Below are 9,310 nucleotides of genomic sequence, written 5' to 3'. Positions count from 1 at the left end.
TATCATTAACTCAAAACTCTATACTGATTTTTCAACCTGTTGCTAAGAAAACAGGAGTTCAGAAAGGTCGTGTAACTTGCTCAAGGACAAAGGAGCAACAACAGAGCCTAGGATCTGAACCTAGGACAGAGGGTTCCAGTCTACATTCTTCCCATATCCCAGTGCCAAACAAGGAAATAAGACCTGACCACCAAGAGCCACCAGCTTCTGCACCTTCCAGGGAAGAAGCTACTTGAAAAACCCCTTTCAGGGAGGTGTTCATAGGACCCCAGTCCTGGTTTGTACTGTTTCGAGTGATGTCAGTGAGGGACACGGAGCCACACTTCCCTGGAAATAGGTCCTATGACTGCTCAGTGGGCCTTGAGGGTGCAGCAGACCCACCGTTTACTCACCCTACCTCAACCTTCCCCGGATGGACAGAAGGGCGGTCAGTGTTCTGACTAGAGAGCCCCGCCTGTCCAATCTCAAAACCTAGCCAGAAGCAATGGTGCCCAGCAGCCTCATGGCCACCTGCTCTCTGCACACCCACAACTCCTCTCCATGTAAATAAGGGGAACACAGCACCCCAAGGGCCCAGTGCTCTGTGGCATAGCACACACTTGAGGTCCAATGCCTGGGCCACTGGCTGACTAAGGGAAAGCAAGGATCTCCCACTGAGACTCACGCACCTTCCCTGCAGCACAGCGCTCCGCCAGCCCACCGAAGTCCCTGCCCTCAGATCCTGGAGTCCCAACTGGAAGGCAGCTCTCAGTGAGCCAACCCTGGTGTCAGCAGTATGTGAGGCCCAACCCATCAGGGTCACTTGTCAGAGTCACAGATTCCCAGACCCAGATCTGCAGCGGCCCAGGAACCCTAAGTCTCCCTCCTGATGAATTCTGCAGGTGACTTCAACATTCAACCAGGTCTATGGCCAGGTGTCAGTGGGAAAGGGGGGCATAGTCCCTCCGGGTCCTGTAAAGGCAGACGAGCCACATTGGCCAGGGTGGGGTGCTAACTAACCAGAGGTACTAACACTACCTGCTTGTGTTCCACAGATGACAGAGCCCCAAAACACTGGGTATTTCTGGTTTGGTTTGGTTTTGATATATTTGGAGGAGGGGCTGCAGATAGCTGTACGCACGCATGTATAGGAAAAATGTACTCTATGACTCAACTAGTTTCTCTCAGTGAACAACACACTCTGCCAGAAACACACTAGTAGGCATGAAAAATAACATTCTAGGTGCTAGAAACCCTGTTTGTTTTTGTGGACAAGATGCTCCTGGCTCTGGAAGGTGGCCCCTCCTCTTCTAGGTTCCTGGGGAAGACTGAAAGGCCTGGTCAGACCTGGCATCCAGATACTTAGGGACCCCAAAAGATGCCCTTCGGCCATGGCACAGAGCCCTCCAGAAGCTCTGAGGAAAGAAAAATGCCAGACTCCCTGCTTCCCAGAGACTGCAGCTCCACAGAGAAATTACCTAGTCAGCAAACAGGTCCTTCCGGAACTGGTGACTCAGCCTGCTCCCTTTGCCCAGGGCCCTCAGCACTCGGACTAGTTCAGCTTCAGGCCAGTTATTAAGGAGAAGGACAGCAACTCCCAGACCACTGGGAACCTCATGGAGATGCAGGCAGCAGGGTACTGCCACAGGGCCTGGGTTCTTTCCCTGTAGGTTTCATCTTCTTCCACCCCACAAGCTACACAATCAACTGAGAGATAACTCTGTGTGCACAGATGGTGGGGTTCAAACCCAAGCCGGAAGATTGCTACAGCAATACCTGACCCCAAATGGCCCCAAATGACCCAGTCCTTGGCACCTCACATTATTTGTCAAACCAAGTCATACGGGATGATAGCAGAATTTATCTTAGCCCTTTACCAACTGATGTGTTCAACTGACACCAATACCACTTACCTCAACACACATACATGTGCACACACAACTAAAAATCTTAGTTTTCTAAAAGTGAATGAATAAACTTTTCCCTAATACTAATTACAGCTCCAGCAGAGAAGAATCCAAGAGCTCTTTTGTGAGAGTAGAAAACAATTATCCAGCCCTCAAACTGTCTCAATTCCAAGAACTTATTAGTACAAAACAAAGTATTTACATGACAAATAGAAGGCACGTGTTTGTCAAATCATCAACTTCTTAAGACAGGGAAAAAGTAGAATTATTTAATAGTGTTGGAATAGCTAATGAGCAATCTGAAGAGAATTAAATAAGCAAAAATTAATTTAAGTATTTAAAGGGCACACAGGTACGCATGTGTTCATATACCCTGGAGAACAGGCTATTTCAGCATGCCCATGTTAATCATTTTTTCTCTTGAGACAACAGGAAAACAAATCCAAAGTACAAGATTACCAAAAATCCCCATATGATTAAAAGTTACAGTAAAATAATAAAGGAAACATAAATGATAAGCTGTCTGCAGTTGCAGCAATTATGAGAAAAAGTAAATACTTCGGGCCCAGAAAGATTCCTCCAGGTTCCTGGGCAAACATGAAAGGCCTAATCAGAGCTGGTATCCAGATACTTAGGGACCCTAAAAGATGCCCTAATAAACAAAAGACTTCCATTTTAGGTAAACAAAGAATACTGACATTATATTGACCTTCCACAAAAATGAAAGGTCAATATAATTAACAAATATAAAAATATTCAGTATCACTGAAAATTAAATTTAGAGACCACCCAGAGATACTATTTTACATGAAATTTGCCACCACTGCTGGCAAACACCTTCATACCTGGCTGGCAGCAGACCACTCTGTTTATTCAACACCAAAAACATCTAGTCATACCCTTAATCTAATCAACTAATGGCTAAGGACTTGCCTCATGAAAATAAGCCAGCAAAAGAAAAAGAATATGAATTAAATATGAAACATGAACATCCTGGCTTGCAATTATAAAACAATTTGTCAGCATATGGGTAAAGGCCCCAGTGGATTATGAGAGCACAAGGGTGGCTGCCCAGGCACTGGCCTTTAAATGATCGTTCCAAAAAGGTTTCCACCCTCACCTCACCTATTTTGGTAGAATAAATGCAAATAGGGGCCACTACCTAGTAGGGGCAGGGGCAGCAGAACCTGCAGCCACCACAAGCAGAGCTCCCCTTCTACCTCTGTGCTGTATTAAGCTGCAGCCTTCCTCCCTGCTATCCTTTTCTAATTTAAAAAGTAGCACATGCTCAATAAAAAATTATATGTATACACATACATATGTATATATGTGATCAATTCAGAAGTGTGAAAAGTGAACTGGCAATGAGAAGCCACTAAACAATGGCGTTCCAACAGTTTGACCACCACTCATGGTGACAAATACACTGCGGGTTGAGGCCACAGCAGCAATTGACCAGCAGGCACAAGGCCCAGGTTCAATCCCCAACCCTATAAAAACTAACAAACAAAATACATTTAATAAAAATCAATGCAGTGTGCACACACCTGCATGCACAACTGAAATGACTTTCTTTAAATGGTATTTCCATCACGTGCTATGTAGTCTACATTTGCTGTTAATTTTTTTCAAAATTATACCTGAACATAATCTAAGACTCAACTATTCTAAAACCTCCCTTTAGGAAAAGAGCAGACGCCAGTCCCACTCTGAGGCCAAGCCATGCCTTTTGCATGGGACATTAAACTTCTAGCTGACTTTTGTTTATAGCCTTAGAAACGCTGATATCTAATATGCTTGCAATACTACTCCCTGGCTTTGACAGTTTGCAGCAAACTGGCTACTACCTGCCTACTTCCTACCCTAAAATATGTGGATTTACCCCTGTGCTCCCCACAAACCTCTCCTCCTCCCATCCCAAGCTCCTGGGTCACCCTCTCCCTTCCCATCTCTACTCTGTAATACAGTTAAACTGCAGAACTGGCCAGGGTCATTTTCAGAGCTGACATCAGGATGGCTACAAGGGCTATCAAAGTGAACCATGTAAACCACAACTGATTTTCTTTTTCTTTGCAACTTTGTTTTCTCTGGTGTTCATCATTCTTATCTTCGTTTGCTTCATTTTCTATAAATTTACCAATGGTCAACTTCAAATCTGTCTGCTATCTAAATCTCTCAGTAAGTCCTATTTCTGTTTCTTTTTCCAGAAGAAATCCCTCTGGAAGCCTGTGATGCTTCTATCACCAAGACTCCCTCTTCTCTCTTTTAGAAGTCCAATCTTTGTTCATCTTTGTGGAGAAATCCATCATGAGTTTTTCTTACCAAGTACTCCACAGTTTCTTACCGGTACTCCACCTTATGCTACTCCTACTCTGCAGTTATCCTAGCCATGTGCAGAGTGTCTGGCTTAGCTTCAGTGTCACGGAGAACAGTAAGAAAGTGCTGCTCACCATCTTCTCGGTTCTGAGCATGGAGTGCCCAAAGCCATGAACTCCTCATCTTTGTATCTGACTGCCTCTCCCCATAAACCCACAGAATTGTCTCCCGGGCACGCTGAGATTTCAGCTCCTGGTCTAGATCTAGCCTCACCCACAGGGCTTGACATTCATTCTGTGGACCCTTCCAACTTCTACTCTTTCTATTCTGGTAAATGTTTTCTTCCAGGACTTTGCCACTTGAATTCTTCTTTGTTCTCCCTTTCTCTGCTTTTAATGAATATGGAAATTAATTTTCTTACTTTTCTGGTCTTATTATCTCCCTCTTTTCTGGAATGCTGTTTCAACTTTATCTTCTAATAATTCTGATATTTTCGCTCTGCCCTATTTTATAACTTTTAAAATGATATTTTGTTTTGTAAATGTTTTTATAGTGTCCTGTTCTTATGTCACAGGTACAGTATTTCTCTTATCTAAGGGAGTGTCTGTGTTTTTTTCCAAGTGTTCTTTTCTGTAAACAAGCTGTTACAATTTGCTCCTTCCCTATCTGTTTTGCTTTTGCATTAAGTGCTTTTGTCAGATGTGTGACAATCCTTGGCAACTATCGTGAAAGGCTGAGGCCTCAGGCCAGTGAGTTTCTGTTGGGGTGACCTGCTGGCCATGTGCTAGGAAATCCCTGCTCTCAGCAGCCTTTGTTTTTTCTTCTAAGCCTACTGTGTCTTCCCCAGTGAGGTCCTTTTTTAATCTGTAAAAGATTGGTTGTCAGTGTTCTAGAATCCAAGTGGGGTTAGAAGATGGCAGGTAGGGGGTGATGTTCAACACTATAAATCCTGGAGTCTCCTAAACTTCACTTTTCCAGTACTCAGGTAAAGTGGGAGAGGCAATCACGCAGCATTATGCAGAAGGAAAGCAATTTGTGGCTGTAACCATGTCCATTGCTTTCCAACTCTTCTTACATTTGCCCTCCTCTGAGGTTCACCTTCCTCTCCTACTCTCCGAAATACTCTAGCACCATCAATTCTTACATTTTAAACTGAATCATCCATTCATGTATTCCCAGCTTGCAAATTTTCTCTTGCTGTTTTTTCCCACCCTCCCCAGCCCAGTAAACTTATTCCTTTTTTAAAATTCCCCTTAATTTATGCATTGTTTTATCAGAAAGTAAAAGAGAAAGCAAAATTAGGTGTAATGTTCAAATCACCCATTTTACCCAGTAGATCCCAGAAAGACTTCAAAGAATACCTCATTGCCACTATATTTAACAAAGTGAGAAAATCGGGAAGTATAATCTATCAGCATGTAAAAGAAAGAGCAAAAGAGACTGCACATGTGATTAAGGTTCCTAAATCAACCAGTCTTAAAACAGGGAGGTTACCATGTGGGTCCAATGGACAGTTGTATCCTGTGGAAACCAAAGCCCAGACATTCAAGTCCCTTATGGGAAATGGTATGGAACTAGCATGTAACCTAGGCACATCCTCTCATAAACTTTAATCATCTCTAGACGACTTACAATACTTAACAAAACGTAACTGCTTTGTAAAGAGTTGCATACTGTGTTGTACTGGGAATGACAACAAGAACAATCTGTACATCCCCACGAACTGGCACCCTGCTAAGAACCAAGCAAACATCCTCTCATCTGATGCTTAGCACCCCACACCCAGGGAGCAGCCCCTGCCCCTCTGATGGAGACTTCAGAGGGAGGTCAGTCACCTGCAGACACTTCTTGTGAGATGTCCCCTGCCCGCAGTGCCTCAGTGCTGCCTCCCTCTGGCTTGTCCTTTTTGGACAATGTTTGTTTTAAAATGGAGGAGTGACTTGTGAGGTCAGATAACACTACCAGTAACAAGAGCTTGCAGGGAATGCAGAATCTCAGTCCCCTTCAACCTGTGTTTTAACAAGATCTGGAAATAAGATTAAAATTTGAGAACCTCTGAGACAACAGACTCCTTTCTGATACAGATATGCAAATCAGAGGGAAGAAGATTAAGAGAGACAGACACACAGACTGAGCCAGAAGGGAAGGAAGCTGAGGACAGTGGAGATGAGGAACTGGATGTTGCAAGGCTAGGGGCCGCCAGGCACTGCCTGACTTCGCAAGCAGACGGCTCATGCACTTAGGCTTCACAGGGCCTGTCCACTGGAAGGATAGTACTGCCCTCCTGTGATGTAGCCCTCCTCACAGACCGTCCACCCTGCCCCTGCTGGGGCTCCACATGTATATCCAGCCACCCAGACCTTGTCTCCAGGTCCCAAGGACAAGGCAGACTTGGGAGCAAGCAGCCCACCTCGGTCTCTCAGGTAAGCCATCAGTGTGGCCTCCACGGGGGCTTCCAAGTGCATGTTCCACTCCTGCTCAGCAGGGCCCTGGCTGCTTTCCTCTCCCTTCTGAGGGTCAAAAATCGGTCCTCCTTGCTCCCACACGGGGAAGGTCTGAGAGCTCTTACGTGGCTCTCTGCCTCCATCTCTCTCCTCCTCCTGCCCTCCTCTTGGTTCTGAGGACCCTGCTGGCCTCCATGACAGGACCTGCCACCCATCTTTCAAGCTGTAACTGACCTCTGCCATCATGGTCTGGAGCAGCTACTCAGCACAACTCCACCATCCCCCTGGCCTGGGAGGCTCTAAGACTGGCACCCAACCCAGCACAGGTCCATCCCAGGGGCTTCAGAGCCCACAGGGCACCAGGGAACAGGTAGGCCACGAGGAGAGGCCCAGGACAGGCAGGGAGCATGAGCAGGAACGGGCTCCCGTAGGAGACAGGGTTGCTGTGGCAGGCAAAGCAGGTTGTACCTGAAGGAGTCTCACAGAGCAACTACGCTGTGCCTCAGCCCAGGTGCCACTTCTGCTGCAGGCAGGGGGCAGTGCTCTCAGTCTCGCCCCAGAGCTAGAAGTATCTCAATCCTATGCTGACCCATCCCCAGCCACCCAAGAGCCCAAGCCCAGGTTGGGCCTGACACCAATGCAGCAGCCACTCAATGGAACCAAGAAATGCCACTCCACCATGGGAAGACACTGCAAAGCTGTCCAAGGTGACACAGTGCCCTGACACGTAGGGTCCCGAGAGTCTCAAGGCCACCAGGCCCAGCCCTTGAATGCCTACCCATGGAGGTTCAAGGTAGGCCTAGCTGTCAGCTGAGCTCAATAGGCTCTCCAAAAGGCCTGGCTTTAAACACTCGGCTTCCTGTAAAAACAGTGAACTTCGCAAATGAAGCATTGTAAGTTTCCACCATAAAAACCCACAAACCAAACCTGCTGAGCTTCAGGAGCATCAAGGGGCCTCCTTGCTAATTTGGTGAGAGGCGGCTTTGCTACTTCAGCACTGTCATTGGCAAAAGAACTGAGGGAGGATATATGTGGGTCAGAGGAGGGAAGTGGGAGGGAGGCTCAGTGGGACAGGCTGGGCCTGCAATGGAGGTCACCTTATCCAGTGATTTTCAAACTTACTATCTGTACTACTTTTTAAGCTACAAGAGCCTTCACTCAAAGAGGCTTTGACCCAGAAACTCGGCATGCAGCAGGCACAGCAGGTCGCTTTTCTCTGCAGGTGGCTGGGGAAGGAGGGCTGCTTGAGGTACTCCCTGGGAAATGATGGTTCTGGTCCAGAGGATCCCAAACCCCACAGAACATCTAAGACTCTAGAGGAGATGTGTCCAGAACGCCAGCAAGACTAGAGCAACAACATGGGGGCAGACTTGAACATGCACTTTTCATAGAGCTGTCCTCAAGCAGTCAGCCTGAGAGGCCCCACAGGCCAAATCCACAGCAAGTATATCAAAACAAGAATTCATGAGTCCAGACTAACACACACACACACACACACACACACACAGAGAGAGAGAGAGAGAGAGAGAGAGAGAGAGAGAGAGAGATAAATGAACAAACAGGAGAGAAGAAAGAGCTCCTTACTGCAGAATACCAAAGGATGTAGAAGGAATTATAGAATCAAATCATCACCATTCAGAAACCATGACGAAGTAACCCATCTTGTCAAGACACATCAATGGGTCCCTAAAACTAGTTGATGAAAACTTGACAAGAAACAGCACATTTTCATAATCTCAAAGATCTCCCCACAGGGCACTTATAATTACAAAGAGCAGCACAATAATTTAGCAGAGAGAAACCCAGCAGACAACACACTACACAAATAATCACTGTTAATATCACCAGTAATCAGATTGTGCCTCCCCAAAACACTCACCTAGGACAAGCACCCCTACACATCCTGAAAAAACACATAACCTGGATCTGATCTTAAGAAATCCAATCATGAGGAAACATCGATCTCAAATTGACGATAAGTCTGCAAACAACTGGCCTCAACTCAAAACATGGAGTTTATGGTCCTTTCCCTTAAAAGGGGTTGGGGGATGGAGAGAGGGAGGAAGGAAGGAAAGGAGCAAGGAAGGAAGGAAGGAAGGAAGGAAGTAGCAGGCAGAGAAGCAGACAAAACATTCTGGGTAATAAACCTCAGGCCCCTGAAGAAGCTTGCTAAGTGATTCACCACCAGGCAGCTCATTCAACCACACCAGCTTCAAGCCAACACTTGCGTGCACAGGATAGACTGGGCCCGGTCCACTGCTGTGCCCTGCCCAGACCCTCCAAACTTGCCAGCTGACTTCCCACACTCCTTTCCCTCTGCCATGGGAGGGGAAGCTGCCTATTCACAGCTGGACATGGGGCTAACACCCACAGGGTCCCCTCAGTGCTGCTGCTCAAGGTAAGTTCTGGAAATCTAGGTGTGGGCAAAGCTCTGTACATAGACTCCTTCTCCATGCCCCCGACAGAAATGCGGGGAGCCCCTTTCTCCTCCTCAGCCACCTACACAGAAACACAAGAGTGCGTGCCAGTTTTCTGCACCACCAAGGTGGCCAAAAACCCAGGAAGCCAGCATCTGTGGACCTCCAGGCTCTGGAAGACAGGCCTAGACTCTGTGTCCTCCTGGCAACCCTCAAGTGGGAGGTGTAGGGCCATGGGCTCCTCAGT

Source organism: Chinchilla lanigera, unplaced genomic scaffold (assembly GCF_000276665.1).
Source record: "Chinchilla lanigera isolate Chin_1 unplaced genomic scaffold, ChiLan1.0 scaffold00109, whole genome shotgun sequence".
Lineage (NCBI taxonomy): Eukaryota > Metazoa > Chordata > Mammalia > Rodentia > Chinchillidae > Chinchilla > Chinchilla lanigera.
The sequence above is the reverse complement of the archived record's forward strand: the minus strand, read 5'-3'. Positions refer to the sequence as shown.